Source organism: Ornithorhynchus anatinus, chromosome 5 (assembly GCF_004115215.2).
Source record: "Ornithorhynchus anatinus isolate Pmale09 chromosome 5, mOrnAna1.pri.v4, whole genome shotgun sequence".
Classification (NCBI taxonomy): domain Eukaryota; kingdom Metazoa; phylum Chordata; class Mammalia; order Monotremata; family Ornithorhynchidae; genus Ornithorhynchus; species Ornithorhynchus anatinus.
In genome coordinates, this window is record NC_041732.1 from 88,057,567 (window position 1) to 88,084,723 (window position 27,157).

The window sequence follows — 27,157 nt, forward strand, 5'->3', positions numbered from 1 at the left end:
TGAAACTGCCCTGGCTATTTTTGTCAACTTCCGTAACAAACCCTTAGGCTGGGACTCTGTGGCACTGTCACTTTGACACACAATGAGAACAAAGAGCTAATTTGGGTGGGGGGGTTGGTCTTACTGAAGCCAGTATTGTTCAAGAGAGTGTCATTTTCCACACTGAGTCACATGGGTGGATGAGTGTGGGATGTGAAATCCAAGCCAAGAGGTGTAAATGATGAATTAGTGAAAAGGGCTCTTCTCCAGAAAAATGATGTTCTTTTTTTTTCTGGAATCGTGAAAATTATTGGGGATTCCTTTACTGTGTGAAGTTCCATAAAACAGCACAGGGATGAATGTTTGAAAATGATAGAAAAATAAACACAAAATGTAAATAAAAAATCTGTGACTTTGTGTGGCTACTAGAGTCTAAAGCCTATTAGCAAGTCAATTCTAGTTTTCCCCACAAGTGTCTATCCCAAAGTCTCTTACCTATTTCCTGCAGACAAATGAAACAGATTTGGAGTGGTCTACTTATGTGTGCAAATTAAAGTTTGATAGTGGGCCAGGTAAATGGAGGTCTACATGAGAGAATTTTTGTGTACAATCAATCAATCAATGGTATTTATTGAGCACTTACTATGTGCAGAAAACTGGACTATGCACTTAGCAGAGTATAATACAACATTTTCTGTAATCTCAAGGAGTTTACAGTCTAGAAGACAAACACTCATTGGACCAGATTGTCCAACCAGTTTGGGTATTTACAAAATGCAGAAATAATAATAATGGTATTTGTTAAGCACTTACTATATGTCTAAGCACTGGGGGAGATACCAGGTTATTAGGCTGTGACACGTGGGGCTCACAGTCTTAATCCCCATTTTACAGATGAGGTAAACTGAGGCACAGAGAAATTAAGTGACTTGCCCAAAGTCTCAGGGCTAAGTGGTGGAGACAGGATTAGAACCCATGACATCTGACTCCCAAGCTCAGGCTTTTTCCAAACTGAGACCAAAGTTTATTTGCGGGATATGAAAGGCACAAATAATTTGATATTAACTGGGCCTGAGAGACCTGGAAATATCCCCATTTACAAGATTTTGGGGTGTTTTTTTTCAGTCCCTAACTCTCTGTGTTGATGGCCACAGGACAGTTAGTGGCATTTCACTGCTGTTCCATTGAGGAGTGCCATGAGTCATAAAATCAATTTACTTTAGGAATTGTTGTATTGATGTGCTGCCATCTAGGTTCTGTAATAATTCACTATCATAGAAATTCACTAGCTCTTTTTTGCCACCACTTAACTTGCTGTTCTATGAGACAGGAGATCAGTGGCTAATTATAGAACCCCTTTTTTAAGGGTTATTATTAAACTAAGGTTAAATGCTCTTCACTTACACAAACATCAGAAATTTTGATATGCAATTTTCAATGTTTTTCTCAAATAAAATAGTGCTTAAAGAAGCTATTTTTTAAATGGCCTTTCCTATTGAGTAGGGAATAATTCAAAAGTGGAAATAATAAAGATACTACAGTAGAGGTAATTTTCACCCAAATATTTTAAGACGGGTTCTGAATAATATGGTATAAATGAGCTTTCTCTGTAGGTGAGTATAGATTTAATAAGTCTTGGGTAGATAACTTTAAGCATGGCAAGTTGGATAAGATTCGAGTGATTAGGGAAGGCAGACACACTGTAAAACCAGCGGAAGTAATCCTCTTTATAAAATTAGATTTAAACAGGGTCTAGGAAGATGAACCATAACAGACAAAGCACAGAGCTGTCTGATACAATTGCCCATAAGACCACAAATATGGAGGGTTTGACCATTTATCATAACATCAGTGGCAGGGAAGTTATCCCTTGGGTAGCCAGCACATATGGCCATGAATACATAAAGGCTGAGAGAGTTTTCTAGCTGGTGAAGTTGGTAAGTGTCATTTTTCTCTATTTCCATCTCTTTTGGTTAGGATGGAGTGTTCAAACCAGCTATGTTACATTTTTGTGTTTATTTATTTGGCTCAGGCTCCTCAAAGTTATTTCAAAGGAGGAGCCCTTTTCTAACTAATCTCTCATTCCCCACATCCTATTTCCCCTGCCACAACCATTTCAACACCTCCAAATCATCTATGTCCTAGAATCCTCACCCCATAAGAACTTTGCTATTTTCCAGCTCCACACTCCCCCACCCTGCTCCCGTAAAATCTAGGTACTTATCTATAAACTCCATTCCTCTTCAGATCTATAATTTACTGTATCATCTGTCTCTCTGCCTCACCTGTAAAGCTCCTTGAGGGCAAGGATCATGCTACTAACTGCTATTTTGTACCCTCCCAAGCACTTAGTTCACTCTGCGCACAGTATATGGTCAATAAATACTACTACTAATAATAATAATGGTATTTGTTAAGTGCTTACTATGTGCCAAGCACTGTTATTGATTGACTGACTGATTTGTCTTTCTAGTTCCTCCTTCTTGTCCCAGCTATGCACAGTCTTATCTCTCTCAATCAATCAATGGTGTACTACAAATAATGATGACTATATCATGGCAATAATGATAACAGTATTTAACTACTTACAGTATTGCAAGCACTATAGTAAATGATGGAGTAGAGACAGTGAGAGCAAAAAGAACACAGTCTCTATCTTACATAGGGCTCTCAGTCTAAAGAGGAAGGAGAAGTATTAATCTGGTTTTCCATGCCACTTGCCTTCTTGAACCCCATGTTTATATGAGCACCTCTGTATGTGTGTGTGTGTGTGTGTACTATTTGTACATCATTCTCATCTCATGAGTCAGTGGCCTGAGAGTCATGGGCCTGAGAGTCAAGAGGTCATGGGTTCCAATGCCAGATCTGCCACGTGTCTGCTGTGTGACCTTGGGTAAGTCACTTCACTTCTCTGTGCCTCAGTTACCTTATCAATAAAATGGGGATAGAGACTGTGATCTCCATGTGGGGCAGTGACTGTGTCCAACCCTATTTGCTTGTATCCACCCCAGCTCTTAGTACAGTTGCTGGAACATTGTAAGCGCTAAACAAATACCACAATTACCATTATTATTATTATCTATGTCACCTCTGACCCTTTGCCCACATATCTTCACATCTGACAGACCACTCGCCCCACCTTCAAAACCCTCCTAAATTTACATCTCTAAAAGGCCTTCCATGACTAAGCCCTCATTTCCCCTACTCAGCGGTCCTTCTGCATCACCTATGCAGTTGTTTCTGTCCTTCTAAAGCCCTTTATAGTCACACCCTTTATGGTCCTTGATAGTCATGCCATCCTTAGCACCCCAGCACTTATCTATATATCCATAATTTATTTTAATGTCTTGTCTCCCCACTATTCTGAAAGGTCCTTGTGGGAAGGGGTCTACCTACTCTGTTGTGTTATTCTAATAATAATAATGGTATTTGTTAAGTGCTTACTATGTGTTAAGCACTGTTCTAAACACTGGGGAAGACACGAGGTAATCACATTGTCCCATGGGGGGCTCACAGACCTCATCCCCATTTTACAGATGAGGTAACTGAGGCCCAGAGAAGTTATGTGATTTGCCCAGTGTCACACAGCTGATAAATGGCAGAGCTGGGATTAGGACCCATGATCTCTGACCTCCACGCCCGGGCTCTTGCCACTGAGCCACACTTCTCTCCCAAGTGCTATTCTATAGTGCTACACTATTCTATAGTGCTACACTATTCTGCACATAGTAAGTGCTCACTCAATGATTGATATATCCTTACACCCTGACTTTTCCCAACTCCAAATTATTTCATTGTCTGTCTCTCTCTAAACTGTAAGGTCCTGGTAAGAAGGGATCATTGTTTACCAACTCTATTGTATTATACTTTCCCAACTGCTTAATATAGTGCTCTGCACACAGAAAGTACTAAATAAATACCATTTATTGATTGTTTTTGCAGGCTGCCAGTCTCCCCACCTCCCTGCTGCTGGACATGGATGTTCTCAAACAAGGCTCCCGCTGTTCTCATTGCATGCAGTCATCCCACACAACTCATGAAGCTGCCCACAACTCAACTCAGGGAGCAAGTGCTCCATACCTATGGTGAGCCTACAACAAGTTGCTTTACTAGTGACTGTTTGTGATGCTGTGGATAACAACAAAGAAAAATCTCATGAAGGAACTGGGAGGCTTTACTTCAGTGTGGGTTGCAGCCAGCCTGCTGGGTCAGGGCATGGAGGGAGATTTGGCCTTCTCTCCCTGCTCTACTCAGTAATGGTCTTGGACCAATCAATGACTGCCACAAAGAGCCACTGCTCCTGGGTGCCGAGTGCTGTACCCAGCGCTTAGTACAATGCCTGGAACATAGTAAGTGCTTCTACATCACAGCCCGCACATTCTGCTCCTCTGGTGCTAAACTTCTCACTGTGCCTCATTCTTGTCTGTCCTGCCATCAACCCCCAGCCCACGTCCTACCTCTGGCCTGGAATGCCCTCCCTCCTCAAATCCACCAAACAATCACATTTACCCTCTTCAAAGCACTACTGAAGGTTCACCTCCTCCAAGAGGCTTTCCAAGACTAAGCCTCTCTTTTCCTCGATTCCCCCACCCCTCCTCATCACTCTGACTCGTTCCCTTTTCCCTCCCCACCTCCCCACAGTACTTGTGTATATATGTACATATCTATAATTGTATTTATTCATATTAATGTCTGTTCACTTGTTTTGATGTATATAATTCTATTTATATTGATTCTATTGATGCCTGTTTGTCTCTATTGCTGAATTCTACTTTCCAAATGCTTAGTAGAGTGCCCTGAACACAGTAAGCACACAATAAATATAATTGAATGAATGAATGAGATAAAAGGCAGTCACTTTCAATCGCAAGGCAGGAAGCACTCAGAGGAAGCAGCAACTGGGGGAAGGAGCGTGCAGAGGAGGCTTTCAGGGCCTCCCAGGAACTTCTCCCAGTCTTCTGCCATGGGATCGACAGAACAGACAGAACGGGCTCCTTTGACCAGCAGGCTGATACTGGACCCTTGATGGAGTGAAGGGAGTAAGATCTGAGTATGTGTCACTCTCTTGCACACTGGTAAAAACTAAGTAAAAAACTTTCCACAGTAACCTTGGTGGTTGATGGTGTGCTTTGAGTCTCTACGTATTATTGAGGATCCCCCAGCCCAGGAAAGTCCTGGTTGGTAAGAACCGGGGACTCGTGACAACGACCTTCTTTGTTTCACACCCAGGCAACTTGACCTGACATTAGCCTCTCCCAAGATTCTCCTTTCTTTAAGCCTTCAACTTCCCTCCCTTCTTTGTTGCTGGGAACATAATAACTTTTTTTTAATTTTAATTTTTTTATGGTACTTAAGTACTTACTAAGCACTGTTCTAAGCACTAGGTAGATACAAGTTAACTAGGTTGACCACAGTCCCTGTCCCACATGGGGCTTACACTCTTAATCCCCATTTTACAGATGAGGTAACTGAGGCCCAGAGAAGTTAAGTGACTTACCTCAGGTCACATAGCAGACAAGTGGCAGAGTTGGGATTAAACCCTAGGTCCTCTCATTTCATTCATTCATTTATTCATTCATTCAACAGTATTTATTGAGCGCTTACTATTTGCAGAGCACTGTACTAATCGCTTGGAATGTACATTTCGGCAACAGATAGAGACAGTCCCTTCATTTCCAAGCCTGTGCTCGATCCACATAGCCACACCACTTCTCTCGCACTGTCTCTTAATAGTGATGATGTTTGCTATGTGCTTACTGATCAAACACTGATCTAAGCACTGGGATAGACACAAGTTGATCAGTTTGGACACAGTCCCTGTCCCACATGGGGCTCAAAGTCTAAGAAGGACAGGGGGACCGATATTGAATCCCCATTTTACAGGTGAGGAAATTGAGGTTAAGTGATTTGCCCTAGGTCACACAGGAGACAAGTGACAGGGCTAATATTAAAACCCAGGTCCTCTGACTTCCAGGCCCATGCTCTTTCCACTAGGTAATACCACTTCTCTTGCACTAGCAGCATAATACATAACACTACATGGTTGCATATCCAGGGTAGTTAATACCACTGTCATCTGGGAATAATGACTTTGGAAATTCCACAGAAGTGGACGAGAGCCCGAACTGGTCTTCAACATGATTTATCCACCTGGGCATATGATGCAGTGCAGCCTGAACAATCTTTTTTGTTTCATTATCAGTAATCAATCAGTCCATCAATCAATGATATTTATTAAGCACTTACTATGTGTAGAACGCAATGCTAAGTACTTTGGCAAGTAGAATACAATAGAATTAAAGGTCAGGTTCTCTCTCCCCAGGCTTACAGTCTAGAGGGGCAGACAGACATTAATACGAATACATGATCTATACTACATAATTTATGGATGTACATAAGTGCAGTGGGGTTGGGGAAAATATCAAATGCCAAAAGGTCACAGATCCAGGTGCATAGATGATGCAGGAGGGAGAGTGAGCTGGGGAAAGAGGGCTTACTTGGGGAAGGCCTCTTGGAGGAAGTGGGACCTTAATAGCACTTTGCAGGTGGAGAGAGTGGTGTTATGAAGAGCTAGGGAGGTCCAGGCTAGGGAGAGGACCTGGAAAGAGATGCAGTCATCTTTGAACATTGTCAAGTGGTGAGGTGCTTTAGGCTTGAATGCACTGGACACAATTACCATACCATTTTTGGGGGGAGGGTGTTCCAGGAATAAGAGGGAGACATTGATTGGAGACAGGAGGTTGAAGAATGAGGCATGGTTATGAGATTTCCTTGGAAACAGCACAGAGTTATTCTTTCTAAGATGTAGCAAGAAAAGAATGCAGCTAAGTTAGAGACATCAGCTGGTGGAGAGTCTTAAATATAGCGGTGAGGGTGGTTATTCTAAGAGAGAAGTTGAAGGTATCCATTAGAGATTTTATTATTCTCAGATCTTTCTTCTAGGAAGATGATTTGTACAGTTGTATGTATGATAGACTGAAGAGAGGAGAGACAGAAGTCAGAGAGGCCAGTAGGAAAATGGTTACAGTAATGTCTATAAGTGATGCAGTGTGGCCAAGTGGATAGACCATGGGCCTGGGAATCAGAAGGAGACAGGTTCTAATCCCAGCTCAAAGACTGATGTGCTGTGTGCCCTTGGGCAAGTCACTTAATGTCTCTGGACCTCACTTACCTCATCTGTGAAATAGAGCTCAGAGTCCTTGTCCTTATGTGGAACATGGACTTCTTCCAAGCTGATTAGCCTGTATTTACTCCAGTACTTAGTACAGTTCCTGGCGCATAGTCAATGCTTAACAAATACCATAAACAAACAATAAATGAACAATCTCACTAATGAAAAAATACAATATTTCACCTTTCAATATTAAATAACTATTCTCCTTTATTAAATAACTATTCTCCTTCACCCACACAGTCATTTTTAGCCAAATCATCATTTGAAACAGAAATCTCTATGTCACTAGCCAACTTTCACAGTCAATCATATTTTGCATACTCTTACAATGCAGGAAAATCTACATGAAGGTGACTTACCTATTGATCTTGAGATTTTTTCACCATTGCACACTGAAGAGTTATGGATAGGTAGAAGAAAATGAACAAAAAGTCTGAAAAGAAAATTGGGTGTGTTAATTACAGGAGAAAACTGTCATAAGAATAATGGGCTTTCCACATATCTATCCATGTGTAACATATCAAATCAGCATGATTTAGTGGAAAGAGAATGGGCTTGGGAGTCAGAGGACATGGGTTCTAATCCCAGCTTTGCCACGTGTCTGTGTGACTTGGGCAAGTCACTTAACTTCTTTGTGCCCCAGTTACCTCATCTGTAAAATGGGGATCAATTCATTCAGTCATATTTATTGAGTGCTTTCTGTGTGCAGAGCACCAAGACTATGAGCCCCAAGTGGGACAGCCTGATTACCTTGTATCTACCCCAGGAATTAGAACAATGCTTGGCACATATTAAGTGATTAACAAATACCATAATAATAATGATTATATATTATACATATATAATAATAATAATAATGATAATAATAATGATTAATTACTAACCTAAGGCATACCTAAGGCTGGACACTTGGTTATAAAATGGTGTCTTTTCCCTTGTTGAAATGTAATGATATTAGTTATAATAGCTTTATGCAATAAAGGGAGAAGCAGACGACATTACAGATTGTGTTATATATCCTTCAGGTTCGAGGATGATACTTCTGATGAGTTTTCGGGTGGGGGTAGGGGGGAAGTCTGAAGACTCAGTCTATGTCCTGTGTATGGAAGAATTACCCTTTGTGGGTGCCTCGTTAAATTTATATCCCACTCTACCTGGCGCTGTTTTCATTTCTCTCATTTTATGCCCTGATCTCCCCAAACCTTCTGCTTTTATCTGTGTCCATTTTTGATTGTTACAAGCCAGACTGATCTGTCTTTTGCAGCTGTCTCCCAACTGTTCACAGCTAGGTCACTGCTGTGTGGAATTAGCTTCGTTGAGAAGCTAAAGTGTTTCTTCTGTCTACCCTGTTTACAGTGTTCCCATTTCAGCTCATCACCGCATTCATGTTTTAGCTGCATGTTATAATAGGCTGAAAATTTAGTGAAAAGTCATTAACATAGTTAAGGGTTTTTTCTTCTCTTGTAGAGGACATGGTGAAGGACAACTATCCTCTCCTTAATTAATGATTACATGGGTAGCGGTAAATATTGGTGAGATAAGTGTAGCAAAGCGGCATTGTTCCTGTTCCTGTTCTCAAATTTGTAGCTGGACTGTAGGGAGAGCAGCAAACCACTTTCTCCTGCTGGGGGTTTGAATTGCTCTAATTTGTTCCAGTAATGGTGCCAGATGTCAGAGTATAAAAGGAAGCTGGACCCAGTGAAAAGATTGCCATTCTGACCTTCTATTGAAATCCCAAGCTTTTGCCATTTCTTGTCTTCTGAGCAAGTCAAGCATTCCCCAACATGCTGAACGGAGTGGAAAAACAGCTTGACTCTTGTGAAAGAAGTCACAATCAGAACTGAAATGGCTGCCTGCCACTTTTCCTGTCAGGGTGACATCTGCCACTGTTTTTGAAGCTGTTTTTTTCATGGGGGAGGGAAATAAAAGAAACTTTCACCTCCACAGGGGTGTTTCCTTCGTTGTAGTTCCTGTTTTGGTCTTTTTTTTTTTTTCTGTGCTCTGAAGAGGTATTTTATTTTTGTCTCTGACTATGGCATTCCTCTTCTTGGAAAGATGAAGGATGCATCTTGGGATTTTTGTTTCTTTTTCCTTCTGCACTTAGTTCTAACACTGCTCCTTTTCCTGTACACTAAGCATCTAATTTATTACATTTACCAGTCCATTTGTCTCGGTAAATCAGGTTTACATCTGTAAAAAGGCCTAGTAAAGTATATCAAAGGGAATATAGCCAGTCTCCTGCTACCAATGATAAAAGTCCAAATTTGTGATAAAGTGAATCGATGTCTGCACAATTTATAATCTGCAGGGTTGTTACATTATTAAGTGATTGTTTGCACACAGGAATAAGTAGGGATTTTTTTCCATGTGGTCAAAAATAATAATGCTTTATATTTGTTTACATTGCTCTAATCTACATGGCAGTCTCTAGGCACTCAACAGCATTTATTGACTACTTACTTGGGGCACAATGCTGTAATAACCATTGGAAGGGTGCAATAGAGTTATCAGACACAATCCCTGTCCTCAGGTGGTTACAGTTTTCTCTAGCAGTGCTCATATGAAAAGCATATATTTGTTCTTCTCACTTTCTTAAAAGTCTTGAAAATGAAATTTGGAGGGAATTATAATTTGTTCTTAAAAAAAAAATAGTTTTTATTTTCACGAAAGAAAGACAGGAATAAAGTTAAGAGGACATTCTGCTTGCTAAATGTCTGCCTTTCAGATAGAGCGAGAACATTTTGAAGATTTGGACAAAGGCCTATGCATATGAAAGTGATGGTTAAATTGCAATCACCTGCTGCCTGCTTAAAACCACAGGTGTATTGGCTGGACCTGATAGACAATATATATACTTTTTTTTTTTCACTCTAGAGGAAGCAGCAGGTTATTCAAGAGTTGATGTCTTGAGAACAGTGCAAGTTTAGCATTCTTCATTTTGACTAGGCTAATCTTTCACTTGTTATCCTGTATTTTCTTTTTCTTAGAATGTCAGAAAAGCCAATTAGCTTCTAGAATTCCTTGAGGTTTTCGAAAGCTGCAGGTCCATGCAGCTCTTTTTAACATGTCATCTTAGCTATCAAAAATCTGCTGAAGAGTGACAACAAGAAGACCGAAGGAGAACGTATCTAAAAGACCCCTCTAAACTCAAATGTCACACAAGCTTTCCCCACTTATGTCTTCTGAACACCAACAGTGACCATTTCAAGGTAAATTTTCTTTCCCTATTCCCTCCAGTAGTGCAGGCAAGTCATTTTGGACATTGTAAAAGCTTAAAAAAAAGCTTCTTTGTGGTGTGATTTTACCTTAAGAAAAGTTCCATAGTAAATGATAAAATAATCACTATCTGATATTCATTAATCATTGTCCCTAATCCCATACTTTCAAGTTCTTGATTTACAAATGAATATCATTTGATGCAAAATACTTTAGAAGTCCTTTATAATCATTTATGAAGAGGAGGAGGAGGCATTTACTATGTTCCAAACACCATATTAAGTTTTGAGGGGAAAAGCACAGGAAGAATTAATTACACTCTGGTATAATTTTGATATAACTCTGGACAGAAGTGTCTGGTCATCTAGTGGCTCCCAGTCTAAAATATCCTGGTTCTGGGTTTGGTCACAGACTCAGTAGGAAAGATGAAATAATATTAATGGATAATGACCTAAGAGACAATATAAAAGGACAGAGATTCACCAGTCTGGTGGCAAAGGAGGCCTACCTATAAGGCCTTTCTGAAATGACCCTTGAAAATTCTGGCTTATGTCTCACATCTCTTATGGTGTCATAGCTACAATCGGGGATTTCTAGTGAAGTTCTTTCTTTTCTGGATTCCAATCAAAATAGACTTTGGCAAACTCCCTAGTGTAAGTGAATGACCGATACACTTTCTTCTATCAAAATGTTTTACAAGCGTTCAAGCCCAAACCAATCAAACTTGACTAAAAGTGTTTTTTTTTCCTCCTACTATTTTTTTCAATATTTCCCTAGCAGTCTTTTTCCTCCCACTTCTTCTTAACTAAGAACATTCCTTCCTCCTCTCTGTTTCATGCTCCAATACTCTGACTTTATCCCTGTTAGAAGAGCAAGAGGATGTCACTCCCCCTGACTCTACTGTCCTCTCAATACCAGCAACAACTCAACCACAATGAATACCACTTGAAAATGGAGGTGAGGTGACTTGTCCCAACAAACAAGTTTTAAAACTTCCATCCAGGTGAATGCCACTGGCAGATTCTTCGTCCATGCTTGTCATGGTGCTTGCTGTAACTCTACTTTCTAACATCAAAAATCATCAAGTTCATGGGGTAATAATAATGATAATAATTCTGGTATTTGTTAAAAATTTACTATGTGTCAGGCACTGCTCTAAGTGCTGGGGTGGAAATAAGCAAATCAAGTTGGATACAGTTCCTATCCCACATAGAGCTCACAATCTTAATCCCCATTTTACAGATGAGCTTAGAACAGTGCTTGGCACTTAGTAAGTGCTTAATCAATACCAGCATTAATTAATGAGCTAACTGAGGCTAGAGAAGTGACTTGTTTGAGGTCACACAACAGGTACTCAGATACTCAACAGGTCATTCACTTTTTCACTTTCCTCATGGGTTGGAAATGATTTCATCATATGTTTTAGGCCAATTTCACTGAAGGCCACAGATGAAGTTTTCCCAGAAACAGTTATTATTTCTGTCAAAGACCATAGGGAAAAGGATAAAAATGCTGCCTTCCTAAAATAATTCACAATATCCCAATGAAAATATGTTGTAGAGCAATCATAATTGATTAATGTTGATATTTATAAAAAAATGTTATGCCTTTTTTTAGATGTCAGTGAAACTTAAGATATCCTTTAAGTGAGAAGATGTGATTTATTTTAAAACGAGGGAGCAATTGGGAGTTCTAATATATCTTTCATTTAGGTAGGAAACTCCTGTATTTATGAAAAAAATACAGGATTTTGCAATTTTGACTATAATAACCATAAAGATGAGGACTGCAGGTATTATGGTCTAATAGCCAGCACAGGGGGTGGGATAGCAGATGTGCCATTGGCCAGCTAGCTGATCTCACACATATCACTTAACCTTTCTGTGTCTACAGTTTTTCATCTGTAAAATACAAATTATAATACATCCACAGCTCTGGAAAACAAAATGATAGTACTCTGGAAAAGAAACTTGCTGGGTAAATATGAGGAGTTCTGGGCACACAAATAAAAGCACAAATCAAAGATTCACTTAAGCTCATCACATATTTTCCTCAATATATATTAATCATCTCAGGTGTTTTCATCATTCATTTAGGATAGATTGATGGTAGGTAATTAGATAATGGCAAACCACATGGGAATGGATAGACAAGATATGGTAGTGAAAGAAAGAGTTGAGCACCCATAATGATATTGCTCAGGTGTTGCATACTGCATCCCAGCTTTCCCTAAACACTGGTTAAAAATGCAACCATTTCATTATCTGAGAACTGACTGTATCATTGGAATCATTTTCCTGCAAGGGATTCCCACTGGGCCACTGAGAACCTCCAAAGTTCCAAAGCTTGTGTCTGCCTGATATTTAAATGATCAAAATCCCTAGACTAGCATCCAGTTAAACAACCTTCATTTGATCAGACTTTGAGGAATAATTCTGCTCAGCTATCAGTTTAGGGAGATGTAATTTTAGATTTGGTACTCTCGCAGCCTTATGGCAGGTTTAGATTGTTTCATAAGTAATCTAGGAGGTAATGTCCTAAATTTCCCTTCTCATCTCTCAATTTGTGAAGCAAGTCACTTCAACAACCCTCCTTATAGTAAGTATTGCTCACTACCAGTTATACTCTTGACATATTCCGATGGCATGCGATGAATTTGAAAGTCAGTCATGCAGTATGAACAGTGTCATTTCCCATTTCATCAAGCTCCTTATAAAAGCAAATCTAGCTTACCCTAAAGGGTTTTCCCATTTTCCTTTAGAAAGCATTCAGTGGGAATGAAAATAAGTTACCAGGAGCAGCCATCAGTGTATATATGGATTTTCTAAGGTCCTTGCAGGCAGGGATTATGTCTAGCAATTCTATTGTATTGTACTCTCACAAGCTTTTTGTACAAAATTTTTTATACAGTAAACTCTCAATAAATGTTATTGATTGAATGATGGTTCAACAGACATTGTAGGTTTGAAGAACCAGGATTACAGTGCTTAGTATAGTGCTTAAACCTTACCAAGTACTTAACAAATGCCATTAAAAAACAACTAAAAAAGCGCACACAAAAATAAACACCTGGAAGAGCATTTATCTTCTTTTTTTTTAATTGGCCCTGCTAAGTCAAATCAAATCTCAATCCTATTTTTTTTATTTTGCTGCTATCCTTACATTCCCCACTGTATTTTTTTATTCTGACTATTGCTTTGGGAATAGTGTTCCTAAGAAAGCTGCTTATGAACTCAGAGGGTCCTATGTGTTAGCCCCACAAGCAGAACAGGGGAAAAAGCTCCAAAGTTTCTAAAATAGGGAAACTACTCACTCCTCAGACTCCCTCCTGGAAGGAAAGTTCTTTGACATTAGATGTCATTTCATATATGACATCAATGGGGGCACAATCAATTTCTGGAAAGGATTTTTGCCAGGAGAAATGGGGTTGGGAAAGTGAGAAGAAATTCTTGGGGTCAAGGAGAAGACAGATTCTGTGTTAGTCTTTCAGGGGGAAATTGTTATGAGAAGTTAGTATTTTTACAAGGCTGGGAACCAGAAAAGTGAAATACCAAGGACACCATGAAGCCAACTGTACTTTATGGACAGCAATCTTCCTATTTGGCAAATTCCTCAAAAATGTATCCTTTTTGAGGTTGCTTATCAGTGACTATTCCTTTCTCAAGTGTACTAAGCCTCGGTTTTGGCAGCACTAATGAAAAGGAGTCAGGGTCAGTGGAGACGGCAGGGTGGATCAAGATCCTGTCCACTTTCTTCAAGTAGTTTTTCAGCAATACAAGAGAAAATAATATTTTCTGCTTTCCCTCTTATTTGCTTGCACTTGCACCTGCACTTGCACCTGCTTTCCTCCCCACAACATCCCCTGTCCAGTTCCCTGCAAGGAAAAATGCTGCAGGTTTTTTGTAGAAAGAATATTTTCTGTTTTCCCTCCTACTTGTTTGTAGTTCATAATTGGACTTCAAAGGCTTATAAATGAAGAGAAACACCTCTCTCCCTCCCACACCAAACTCTGGAAATTGTATCCTTGGTAGTCAGGAGACCTGGGAAAGAGAGTATCTCAGAGTATGCACTGCACCCACCCTTCTGGATTCACATGGGTCCTAAGTGAGTGCATCAGCCTCTTACAGTTTCTGCTTTTGCTACAAAATGAGAATGGGACCAATAAAGATACTGTGGGTGCTGAGTTTCCTCCATATTCATTCTCCCACATTCAGAACCAGAGAACATTGCATGACTGGCGGAGAGACTCACCAGACAGATTTTGCCACCAATCAAACCCTACTCAGGGGAGCTAATCAGAGGAGAGGGCAGGAGTGTCAGATCGTAAACCAATGTTTTAATTGGGAGAAACCAAACAACAAACCTTTCCTAGAAGCCTTACTTTTGTTGTGGGAGTTATATACTTGCAATCTGCTCACCTATTGTGTACCCGTATCAGGGGAGTTGGTTGAATTCCATGCTCATGGAAAAGCTACTAAGAGATGTGTAGCAGTACGTTTTAGGGGAATGGTGATTCCAGAGTGTGTTAGAAACAAGTCTCAGTCCAAGAGACAGGCAATTTACGCTTGGATCTAGCTTCAGATTTGGTCAAACAATTGTTGCTTTTGGAATCATTAATAAAGTAAATACTGGTTTTACTATTTGTAACAACAGTTTGCCAAAGTGATCTGTGTTATTGGAATGCACAAAATTGGAGACTTGTTATCTCATGGGGAGTGGGACATATGGCATTCCTCCAAACCTCAGGAGCCAGTTCTAAGGATCCAGGTCTTAGTAGCTGAAACCTGGATGATATCGGGGGGTTCCAATTCTAAGTCACAGGACTCTGAAGGAAAACTATTAAGTCAACCTCAGGGTGCATTACCCTAAAGATCCAAGGGCTCTCTACCTTGGCTGTAAATTTCCATGCACATTAGAACCCTGGTGCTATAACTGAGTATCCAACCTCAAATATGATGACGGAAAAGCCACATTAACAGTGCTTTGCATACTGCTTTGAAATTAATTTCCTGGAAATGATTGCCTGAGGTTAGAAATATGCTTGGCTTATTAGTATTCAGTAAGCAAGACAAATATACTACTGCAAAAATAAAAAAATGAGACATAAGTAAGAATATGATAGGACTGAAAGCCAATTATAGTTCCTTAATTTTGAACTGGTCTTTTTAAATTTGATTCTAAGTGGATGTTTTGGGGTTTATGCTACATGTGACACTACTTGATTTGGGCCTTAAATAACTGAGCTCCAATTTTTCAGACATTAGTATATGAAAAACAGTTGTTTTCCAGCACTTCTTCTACATTTAGCTATCCCTGAACTGCAAACAGAACCCATTTTCTTTCCCCAAATGAAAACCCTTGTGTGAAAGAGCAATTTACGGGAGTCATATCAAGATGAAGTATAGCCTTAACCTTTAAAAAATAAATGATCCAGACATTGCGACCAATGTGGAAGATGTGTACGTCATCAAAACTAACTTGTTGCTTCATATATAATTAGCATAACTGAATGTGGGCATTTCTCCACTCAGGATATTCAGAGAAAAGAGAATAAGTTCAATCCAAAAGCATTTTCTCCTTCCTGTTCCAGAAACTTGAGGTTCATTATAGCACTTCAAGCAGTCTCGTACGTCTTAACCATTACTGATGTCTGTGACTTGGACTCAGTTCCACTTGACAAGTTTGGATCTTCATTTAGGGTTCTCATTTGTCTGGGAATTCTGAATTCATTTTCACCCCTTGCTGAGTCTGTTCCAATTTTTTCTGTTCTGACACTGGCTCAGAGCTCCACATGTGAAGTATTTCTGGACTCCTGCAGCTGACACCTCATCTTGCCCATCTTGATGTGTCACACAGAGAGGCTAGAGGACTGTCCTCCTTCCTTTGTCCCTTTCATGGTGTTTACTGATGGGGATGCAGTCACACCATGAACTTGGATTTAGCTTCATCAGGGTGGGCTTGTTAGTCATTCTCTTTGGATTTAGGACATTCCCTATTAGACAGCACCTTGTTGGATTGATCCACTCACAGGGGTGCACCTGGAGAGTTTCCAGTCCTCTACCCATCTCAACTATGGGAGGGAGAGTCAAACAGAGAAATTTCCATTCCTAGCTTGGCCAGTGGCTAGCGAGTGGAAGGCATTCTGCTACAAGTCAAAATTCCCCTTCACTGGGCAGCAGCAGCATGGGAGAGACTCGAGGGTAGAGACTCAGGTTTACTGCGCGGAAGGAGGCAGTGGTAAACAACTTTCATATTTTTACCAAGAGAACTCTATGGCTACGCTACGAGGACAATTGCAGATGGAACTGGGGTGTTCTGGGAGAGATGTGTCCATGGTATTGCTATGGGTTGGAAATGACTCGACAGCATAAAACAAGTTGGATTGAACTAAATTTCATCACTTCTGGTTGAGCAGGCTCTCTGGAACTTCTTGTTGTGGAAGATGGAGTTTCTGAGGGGTAAAAATGAGACTGTTTCCATTCAAAGCCTGGACTGTATGAGTACGGGCCAGCCCAGAAGTCTGGGATACCGAGAAAAGTGGGTACACCTATGTAAATGCTGAGGGTGACTATATGAGCATACATTTTTCCCACCTGTCTATTTTCTCCCAGTGCTTAGTACTGTGATCTGCATACAGTAAACACCTAATAAATAATAATAACGTTGACATTGGTTAAGAGCTTACTATGTGCAAAGGCACTGTTCTAAGCACTGGGCAGATAAAAGGTGATTAGGTTGTCCCTCATGGGGCTCACAGTCTTTATCCCCATTTTACAGATGAGGTCACTGAGGTCCAGAGAAGTTTACAGACTTGCCCAAAGTCACACAGCTGACAGGTAGCGGAGCCAAGATTAGAACCCATGACCTCTGACTCCCAAACCCAGGCTCTTTTCACTATTACAACTCCTCCTCCTCCATGCTAGGTAAGAGTGGCCTGAATGACCTAATTAAACAGCAAAATCTGCCTATCAGTCAATCAATCAATTGTATTTATTTAGTGCGTACTGTATGCAGGCCACTGTACTAAGCACTTGGGAGAGTACAGTGCAACAATAAAATGCACACACTCCCTGCCCTTAATGAACTTAGAGTCTAAAAAGGGAGACAGACATTAATATGAATAAATAAATTAGAGTTATGTTCATAAGAACTGTGGGGCTGGGGTTGGGGGTGGTTTATGTAAGCAGCAAGTCAGGATAATGCAGAAGGGAGTGGGAAAAGAGGAAATGAGGGTTTAATCAGGGAAGGATATTTGAAGGATATGTGCCTTCAGTAAGGCTTGGAAGATGGGGAAAGTAATTGTCTATTGGATATGAAAAGGGAGAGCATTCCGGGCCAGTGGCAGGATGTGGGCGAAAGTGTGGTGGCAAGATAGATGAGATCGAGGTTCAATGAGTAGGTTGGCATTAGAGGAGTGATGTGTATGGAATGGGTTGTAGTAGGGGATATTGGGATTTCTGGAGGTTACTGCGCAACCGCCATATGACTGTATCTCAATCAATCCATCGATAATATCGACAGACCACCTTCTGAGCACTAATCACTCTACAAGGCCCTGGGAGAGCACTGTAAAAGCAAGGCATGCATTCTCTGACCCCAAGTAATTTGTAATCTCATAGGTCGAATCAGACAGAAACTGTTTACTAGTAGTGGAAGTAGGAGAAAAATGTTATAGCAAGAAGTAGTACAAATAGATCAGGATAAAATAACTGAATAAAGAATTAAATCTACACTACAAGTGTACTTGAAAAATGTGTAAGTAAACAAATATGAAATAAAATAATTGTAAAAATGTAAGTAGCTACTGAACACAGGAGAAAAATGAGTACATACTAAGGAAAATTGTTGAGATTAACATGACTCGAGTGGTGTGAATTAATCAGGGAAGGCTTCTGGGTGGTGGTAAAATTTTTGAAGAGCTGTGAAGATGAGGAGACCAGTGTTCTGATGAAGTAGTTTCGGTAAAGAGGGGACGAGTTCTAGACTGGGGGAATGCAGTCAATGACTAAGTGGATATGGGAGAGACACTGTTGCCTAGATCACCTTTCTCAAAATACAATAAATATGATGGATTGATTGGTTGACTGACTGATGTCATACAGCACATATATCTCCATTCCTCACAAACTGCATCAACAGACACTATTCATCATTGGCTTTATGGTTCTCCCCAGCTCCCTAGCTCTTACATTTCTACTCTATATACACTGTCAGCTCCCTCTAGACTATAAATAGTTATGGGTAGGGAATGTGTTATAATTGTTAGATTGTGAAGCAGGATTGCCTAAGAGTTAGAGCGTGGGCCTGGGAGTCAGAAGGGCATGGGTTCCAATTCCCAACTCCACTCCTGTCTACTGTGTGGCCTTGAGCAAGTCAATTAATTTTGTTGTGCTTTAGTTACCTCATCTGTAAAATGAGAATTGGTACTGTGAGCCCAATATGGGATAAGGACTGTGTTCAACTTGATTATCTTATCTACCCCAGCTCTTAGAACAATACTTGACACGTAGTAAGTGGTTAAAAAATATGATCAACGTTATTATACTTTACTCTCCCAAGTGCTTACTACAGTTGATCTGCACCCAGTAAGTGCTCAATAAATATGACTGACTGACGCTACTCCCCTTCTCTTGCTCTGTTTTCCTTTCAAGACAGTCTTGTCCCTGTACCTCATTCTTAACTCTCTTGCCTCCAGTTTAAACTCACACCAGCCTGTGGCCTAGAACTCCCTTAATCTTTAAATTTGCCAGACTACAGATCTTCCCTTCTTCAAAGCCCTCCTGAAAGCTCTTCATCACCTTGCCCCCTCCTACCTCACCTCCCTTCTCTCCTACATCCCATCCCGTACACATCGCTCCTCTGCTGCTCACCTCCTCAGGCCTCGTTCTCGCCTCTCTCGCTGTCAACCCCTGACCCATTTCTTACCACTGACCTGGAATGCCCTCCCTCTTCACATCCACCAAACTAACTCTCTTCCCCTCTTCAAAGCTCTAATGAGAACTCACCTCCTTCGGGAGGCCTTCCCAGACTGAGTCTTCCCCTTCCCTCTGCTCCCCCTTCCCTCCCCATTGCCCCAACTCCCTCCCTCTACTCTATCCCTTTCCCCTCCCTACAGCACTCGTGTATATTTATACATATTTATTACTCTACTTATTTTACTAATGACTGTGGGCAAGTCACTTAACTTCTCTGTGCCTCAGTTCCCTTATCTGTAAAATGGGGATTAAGACTGTGAGCCCCGCGTGGGATAACCTGATTCCCCTGTGTTTACCCCAGCGCTTAGAACAGTGCTCTGCACATAGTAAGCGCTTAACAAATACCAACATTATTATTATTATTATTATGTCTATATCTATGATTCTATATGTCTATATCTATTTACCAATTTTGATGGTATTGATCCCTGTCTACTTGTTTTCTTTTGTTTTGTTGTCTGTCTCCCCATTCCATACTGTGAGCCTGTTATTAGGTAGGGATTGTCTCTATCTGTTCCCAAATTGTACTTTCCAAGTGCTTAGTACAGTCCTCTGCACTCGGTAAGCACTCAATAAATATGAATGAATGAATGAATGAATGATTGTGTCTAACCTGAGTAGCTCATATCTACTCCAGTGCTTAGTATAATATCTGGCGCAGAGTAAGCGCTTAAGTAATACCATAAAATAATGTGACCCCTCAATCCCTATTGATTTTGAAGACATTTAGATTTAAGTGAACACTCTCTTCTCTATTCTAGTTTGTCCTTATCACTGTTGAAGACTGCAGTCACTCTCAGCCCTTTCCATATGCCAGGTGGGGGTGTTTTAAGAGGTAATAGCTAAAGCAGAGTGTGAAGTCACCAGCAGTAACCTTCTGACTATGCTATTTGCAACTGAGCCCATCAATGGGCAGAGATTGCCTCTATCTGTTGCTGAACTGTACATTCCAAGAGCTTAGTAAAGTGCTCTGCACATACTAAGCGCTCAATAAATACTGATGAATGAATGATTATCTGGACCTTTCCAACAGAATGTCACTGTAGCTGTAACTCTATACAGCTAAACACCTTTACTAAGTTCCTTGAAAATAGAGTGCCATATCAAAGAGAGCTAAAGAAAGGGTAATTTCTCCTAGGAAAAATGTATTATATCAGTGTGATACCAAGTCGTAATTGATAGACAAAAACAATATAAATGTATTACAAAAAGAATTACCTAAAAATAATTTTAAAAGAACTTTATAATCGGTGATTTTTACAGCAACTAATTGATCCCTTCGTCCCTGAGCCCCAAATGGAAAAGGGACTGTGTCTGATTTGATTTTCTACTATCTATCTCAGCACTTAGGACAATATTTGGGACATAGTAAGCCCTTAACCAATACCACAATTGTCACTGTTATTACTCATCTGCAATTTGGCTGTCATTCTACTATTTACACTGCTACTCCCAGACTTTCGCATTCATTGTTTGTGTGGTGCGAGTTTTAATATCACTTATACCATCTAAAGTTTCTGAAAATGATCACAAAGAACTGTAATTTAGTGACACTGTGAATATGAAGATGATGGCGAAACTTCAAGTAATCGGCAGCCCTAGACTGAACTCGTGCCATTTCAAGCTCTCCCTTCTGTTCCCGAATTTTGCAGTCTTTAATTTGTGTCTTGGAAATACATTTTCAAGAGCTCCTAAGGCCCTCATGTAAATTTTTCTTTGACAGTTTGAGAGCTATGCCCAGAGGAGTTGTGGGGACAAGGCAGTACTGAATATCAATGCTCCTGCTGACCTGCAGGTAATGCTGACATTTTCTAAGTCTGCACCAGCTCATAAACAAGCTTAGTTCACTTCAACTCTCCACCGTGCTGCACCTGGGCAGAGTTTAATAACAGTCGCAACTCATTCACGATTTCAAGGTGTGCAGAAAATGTTTCATTGCCACGAAACTTTGGGTATTGGTGAGAAAACATAGCTTGATGTGGTCTCACCATAATTTTTTTCCAGGACTCCTCTAAAAACAATTCCTTCAAAAGGAAAGATTGAGAAAATTCCTATGTGAAAATAGAGACACTCTCACCTGAGAAAATTACTCAAAACAGTAACAAAAAGCAGCATGCTTTCTTTCTAAAGAGGGAAATCTCATCATAACATTGGTAACTTACATATCTACTGCTTGTTTGGTGTTTAGTTCAGCACTCTCGGTCCCATGTGGACCTTTCACACGTAGATAGTCACCATCGGCAGTGCCATCTCTGAAGCACTCATGGTCTGCCTTGATTACTGTGTCAGCCTCCTTATTGACTTCTATGCCCCCTGTCTCTCCCCACTCCAGTCTATACTTCACTCTACTGCCTAGATCATGTTTCTGTGAAAATGCTCAGGCCATGTTTCCCTACTCCTCAAGAATCTCTAGGGGTTGCCCATCCACCTCCACATCAAACAGAAACTCCTTAACATTGCCATTAAATCATTCAATCACCCTGCCCCCTCCTACCTCACCTCACTGTTCTGCCTCTGGCCTGGAACACTAACCCTCTTCATATCCAACAAACAATTACCCTCCACAACTTCAAAGCCTTACTGAAGGCACATCTCCTCCAAGCAGCCTTCCCTGACTAAGTCCTCCTGTACTCCCATTCCCTTTTGTGTCACCCTGATTCGCTCCTTTTTATTCATCCCCACTCCCAATCTCACAGCAATTGCATACATAGCTGTAATTTCTTTACTTATATTAATGTCTGTATTATTCTCTAGACTAAAGCCTCATTATGGGCAGGGGATGTGTCTATTTTTTGTAATATCGGACTGTCCCAAGCACTTAGTAGAATGGTCTGCACACATCAAGCACTCAATAAAAAAAGATTGACAGACTGAAGAGGAATAGTTTTTTTCCATAATCAATCTAGAAGTCAGTGCATGGCCAATTATTGGTTTTGCAGTCAGCTGGGCTCTCCTAGATGCTCAAGCCCCATTGGGATAGCTATGACTTTTCTCCTGTTTTGTTTGATTTTCTTTCCAGGGTTCTATCCTATATCGATGCCCTAGTAGAGCTGCCCAGATCTCTGTTTTAGATACTAGAATGCCAGTGTAAATGTGTTTCATATTCACTGCATTCAATTGTAATAACACCCAACCAGGATAAGTTCAACTCTGTGCCTCTGCCCTGCGGGTTGATAGAGCCAGAGCTGGACTATTGGGGCAGGAAAACTGGGCAACTAGGGGTGGCAAGTCAGCAGGTCTTACAGGAGACACGGTGGCATTCAGGTAGCCTGTTCTCTGCTTGGTATGGATCTTAATACTGTCTGCTTTTAGGTCCATTATCAATACCCAGCCTCCTATGCCAAGACTCCTGCTGCCAGGTTCTCTGGCTTGAATATGGTGCCATGTTCACGCAGACCTTGGGTGAGAGCACCCAATGGTTCTGGAGCAGAGGGTACTGCTTGGGAAATGATTGGGGTTCCAGTGATGTCAGGTAGACTTGAGAAGCAGCATGGGGTAGTGGATAAAGCACTGGCCTGGGAGTTGGAAGGTCACGAGTTCTAATCCCTACTCTGCCACTTGTATGCTGTTTGACCTTGAGCAAGTCACTTCACTTCTATGGGCCTCAGTTTCCCCATCTGTAAAATGGGGATTGAGATTATGAGCCCCATGTGGGGCAGGGACAGTGTCCAACCTGATTAATTTCTATCTACTCCAGCGCTTAGAACAGTGCTTGGCATTTAGCAAGCACTTGAGAAGTACCAGAATTATTATTTTTCTGCAAAACAGTGCCTACTACATCATGATTCACCATCATATTTCACTCTGTGCCCCTCACAATACATGTGATACTGGCAGAGGGATTTAAGTGACAGATGAATTGTATTTATAACAGAAGGTCAAGTCTACATTTCAAAAAGTGTGTGGGCTTGATTGGTGCTTTTATTTTCCTCCTGGTTATAGCAGGGTTTTCACTATAGGCCATACCTGGCTTATTATTATGCATCCATCTGTGTTGGCTTTTTTAGATCATTTGCACATGACTTGTATTGGCCACAGATTCCTGAGAATTATTCATTTTTAGTTGCAGTCACTATCATTCTTTCTACCTTCCTTTATGATTTAATTTCTCTAGCTAAGGGCAGAGTAATCTAGCTCTTCCAATGTTCTGAGACCTTTTTTCAGCCTGGGTCCTAGCTAGCTAGCCCCAGGGCTAGCCCCAATGCTAGTTGTGACCAAGAAGCTCTCCTCTCCAAAACTGTAAACACTCGCCATATTTGTGCAAGAGAGGTTGTCCTGTCTGAAACTATTAACATTTTTAGGAACTTAATTCAGCAGTTGAATATTCCAAGAGTCCAAGAAGCTTGTTCTCATAAATGCAGGCAAAGCTTCTTCTCCTCCCTCATCGACACCCATGCCCGTCACCCCCGCCGATTGTTCCGGACCTTTAACTCTCTCCTTAGGCCCCCTGTTCCTCCCCCTCCCCCATCTCTCACCCCTAATGATCTGGCCACCTATTTCCTCACGAAAATCAACACGATCAGGTCTGAGCTCCCCAAAGTCACCCCTCCGCCTCTCCCCTCACCCCCAACAACCCCCTCCCCTACTTTCCAATCCTTCCCTGCAGTATCCTCAGAGGAGATCTCCTCCCTCCTCGCAAGCGCCACCCCCTCCACCTGCGCCTCGGACCCCATTCCCTCTCACCTTCTTAAAACCATCGCCCCTGCCCTCCTCCCTTCCTTAACTTCTATTTTTAACCACTCGATCTCCAAGGGCTCCTTCCCCTCTGCCTTCAAACATGCCCACGTCTCCCCCATCCTAAAAAAACCCGCTCTTGACCCCACTTCCCCCTCCAGTTATCGTCCTATCTCCCTACTACCCTTCCTTTCCAAAATCTTAGAACGAGTCGTCTACAATCGATGCCTAGAATTCCTTAACTCCCATTCTCTCCTAGACCCCCTCCAATCTGGCTTCCGTCCCCTCCACTCTACCGAGACTGCTCTCTCTAAGGTCACCCATGACCTCCTTCTTGCCAAATCCAATGGCTCCTACTCCATTCTGATCCTCCTTGACCTCTCTGCTGCCTTTGACACTGTCGACCATCCCCTCCTCCTCCATACCTTATCTCACCTTGGCTTCACGGACTCTGTCCTCTCCTGGTTCTCCTCTTACCTCTCTGGCCGATCATTCTCGGTCTCCTACGCTGGAGCCTCCTCCCCCTCCCATCCTTTAACTGTTGGAGTTCCTCAAGGGTCAGTTCTTGGCCCTCTTCTGTTCTCCATTTACACTCACTCCCTCGGTGAACTCATCCGCTCTCACGGCTTTGACTACCATCTCTACGCAGATGACACGCAGATCTACATCTCCGCCCCTGTCCTCTCCCCCTCCCTTCAGGCTCGCATCTCCTCCTGCCTCCGGGACGTCTCCACCTGGATGTCGGCCCGCCACCTAAAACTCAACATGAGCAAGACTGAGCTCCTCATCTTCCCTCCCAAGCCCGGTCCGCTCCCAGACTTCTCCATCACCGTGGATGGCACGACCATCCTTCCCGTCCCGCAGGCCCGCAATCTCGGTGTCATCCTTGACTCGTCCCTCTCGTTCACCCCACACATCCTATCCGTTACCAAGACCTGCCGGTTTCACCTCTACAATATCGCCAAGATCCGCCCTTTCCTCTCCACCCAAACGGCTACCTTACTATTGCGGGCTCTCGTTATATCCCGGCTAGACTACTGTGTCAGCCTTCTCTCTGACCTCCCTTCCTCCTCTCTCGCCCCGCTCCGGTCTATTCTTCACTCCGCTGCCCGGCTCATCTTCCTGCAGAAACGATCTGGGCATGTCACTCCCCTTCTTAAACAACTCCAGTGGTTGCCTATCGACCTCCGCTCCAAACAAAAACTCCTCACTCTAGGCTTCAAGGCTCTCCATCACCTTGCCCCTTCCTACCTCTCCTCCCTTCTCTCTTTCTACCGCCCACCCCGCACGCTCCGCTCCGCTGCCGCCCACCTCCTCACCGTCCCCCTTTCTCGCCTATCCCGCCGTCGACCCCTGGGTCACGTCCTCCCGCGGTCCTGGAACGCCCTCCCTCCTCACCTCCGCCAAACTGATTCTCTTTCCCTCTTCAAAACCTTACTTAAAAATCACCTCCTCCAAGAGGCCTTCCCAGACTGAGCTCCTCTTCCCCCTCTACTCCCTCTGCCATCCCCCCTTTACCTCTCCGCAGCTAAAGCCTCATTTTCCCCTTTTCCCTCTGCTCCTCCACCTCTCCCTTCCCATCCCCACAGCACTGTACTCGTTCGCTCAACTGTATATATTTTCATTACCCTATTTATTTTGTTAATGAATTGTACATCGCCTTGATTCTATTTAGTTGCCATTGTTTTTACGAGATGTTCTTCCCCTTGACGCTGTTTAGTGCCATTGTTCTTGTCTGTCCGTCTCCCCCGATTAGACTGTAAGCCCGTCAAACGGCAGGGACTGTCTCTATCTGTTGCCGACTTGTTCATCCCAAGCGCTTAGTACAGTGCTCTGCACATAGTAAGCGCTCAATAAATACTATTGAATGAATGAAAGTCATTAGCTGCAACATTTTTTAAGTCAGACAAGGAGGAAGAAGTTAGAAGGGTGTTAAGCTGCTTTGTTTGCTACCTCATGGGTCCCTTAACTTCTTCTAAGAATTTATCTGCATCTTTTCCCCAAATTTGATACTGTCGTGTGTGAGAAAGCTTCATTTTCTAGTAGCAAATGGAGATGCAGTTTATCTTCATGGCAGGAGGACAAATACCAAGACTTAGCATGGAATAATAATAGTGATATTTCTTAAGTACTATGTGCCAAACATTTTATTTAGCTCCTGGATGGATGCAAGGTAATCATCATAACATGGTCCCTGCCCCAGATGGAGCTCACGGTCTAAGGGGCAAGGATTACAGGTAATTTAATGCCCATTTTACAAATGAAGAAACTGACGCAAGAGAAATGAAGTGACTTGCTCAAGTGCTCAGTGAGACCATTTGACTCCATCAATGGGAAAGAATCAGGGACACTATTCTCTACCATTATTGCCTATTCTTCTTCAACAACAACAAGATCTTAGTACAGTACACTGCACACAGTAAGTGCTCAATAAATATGATTGAATGAATGAACAAAATTTAGCAATAAATAAAAATTGGAGCTTGACTTTCTTATCTAATCAATAATCTATCAATGGAATTTATTGAGCACTTACTATGTATAGAAAAGCAGCATGGCTTAGTGGATAGAGCATGGGCCTGCGAGTCAGAAGGTCATGAGTTCTAAACCCAGCTCTGCCATATGTCTGCTGTGACCTTGGACAAGTCATTTTACTTCTCTGGGCCTCAGTTGCCTCATCTGTAAAATGGAGATTATGAGTGTGAACCCTATTTGGGACAGCGACTGTGTCTAACCTGACTAACTTGTATCTATTCCAGTGCTTAGAACAGTACTTGGCACATGGTAAGCACTTAACCAGTACCTTAAGTATTAATTATTATTAATATTATTACAGAACACTGCACTAAACATTTGGAAGAATCCAATGCAACAGAGTTAGCAGACATATTCCCTGACCACAGTCCTACAGTCTAAAACCAAATTCATCATTCTGGATGAAAACCTGAAAATCTGGGATCTCCCAACCTCCTGTCTCTCCCCACTTCAGTCTATACTCCACTCTGCTGCCCAGATTATCTTTCTACAGAAATGCTCTGGGCATGTCACTCCCTTCCTCAAAAATCTCCAGTGGTTGCCTATCAACCTTCTTATAAAGCAAAAACTTCTCACTATTGGCTTCAGAGCTCTCCATCACCTT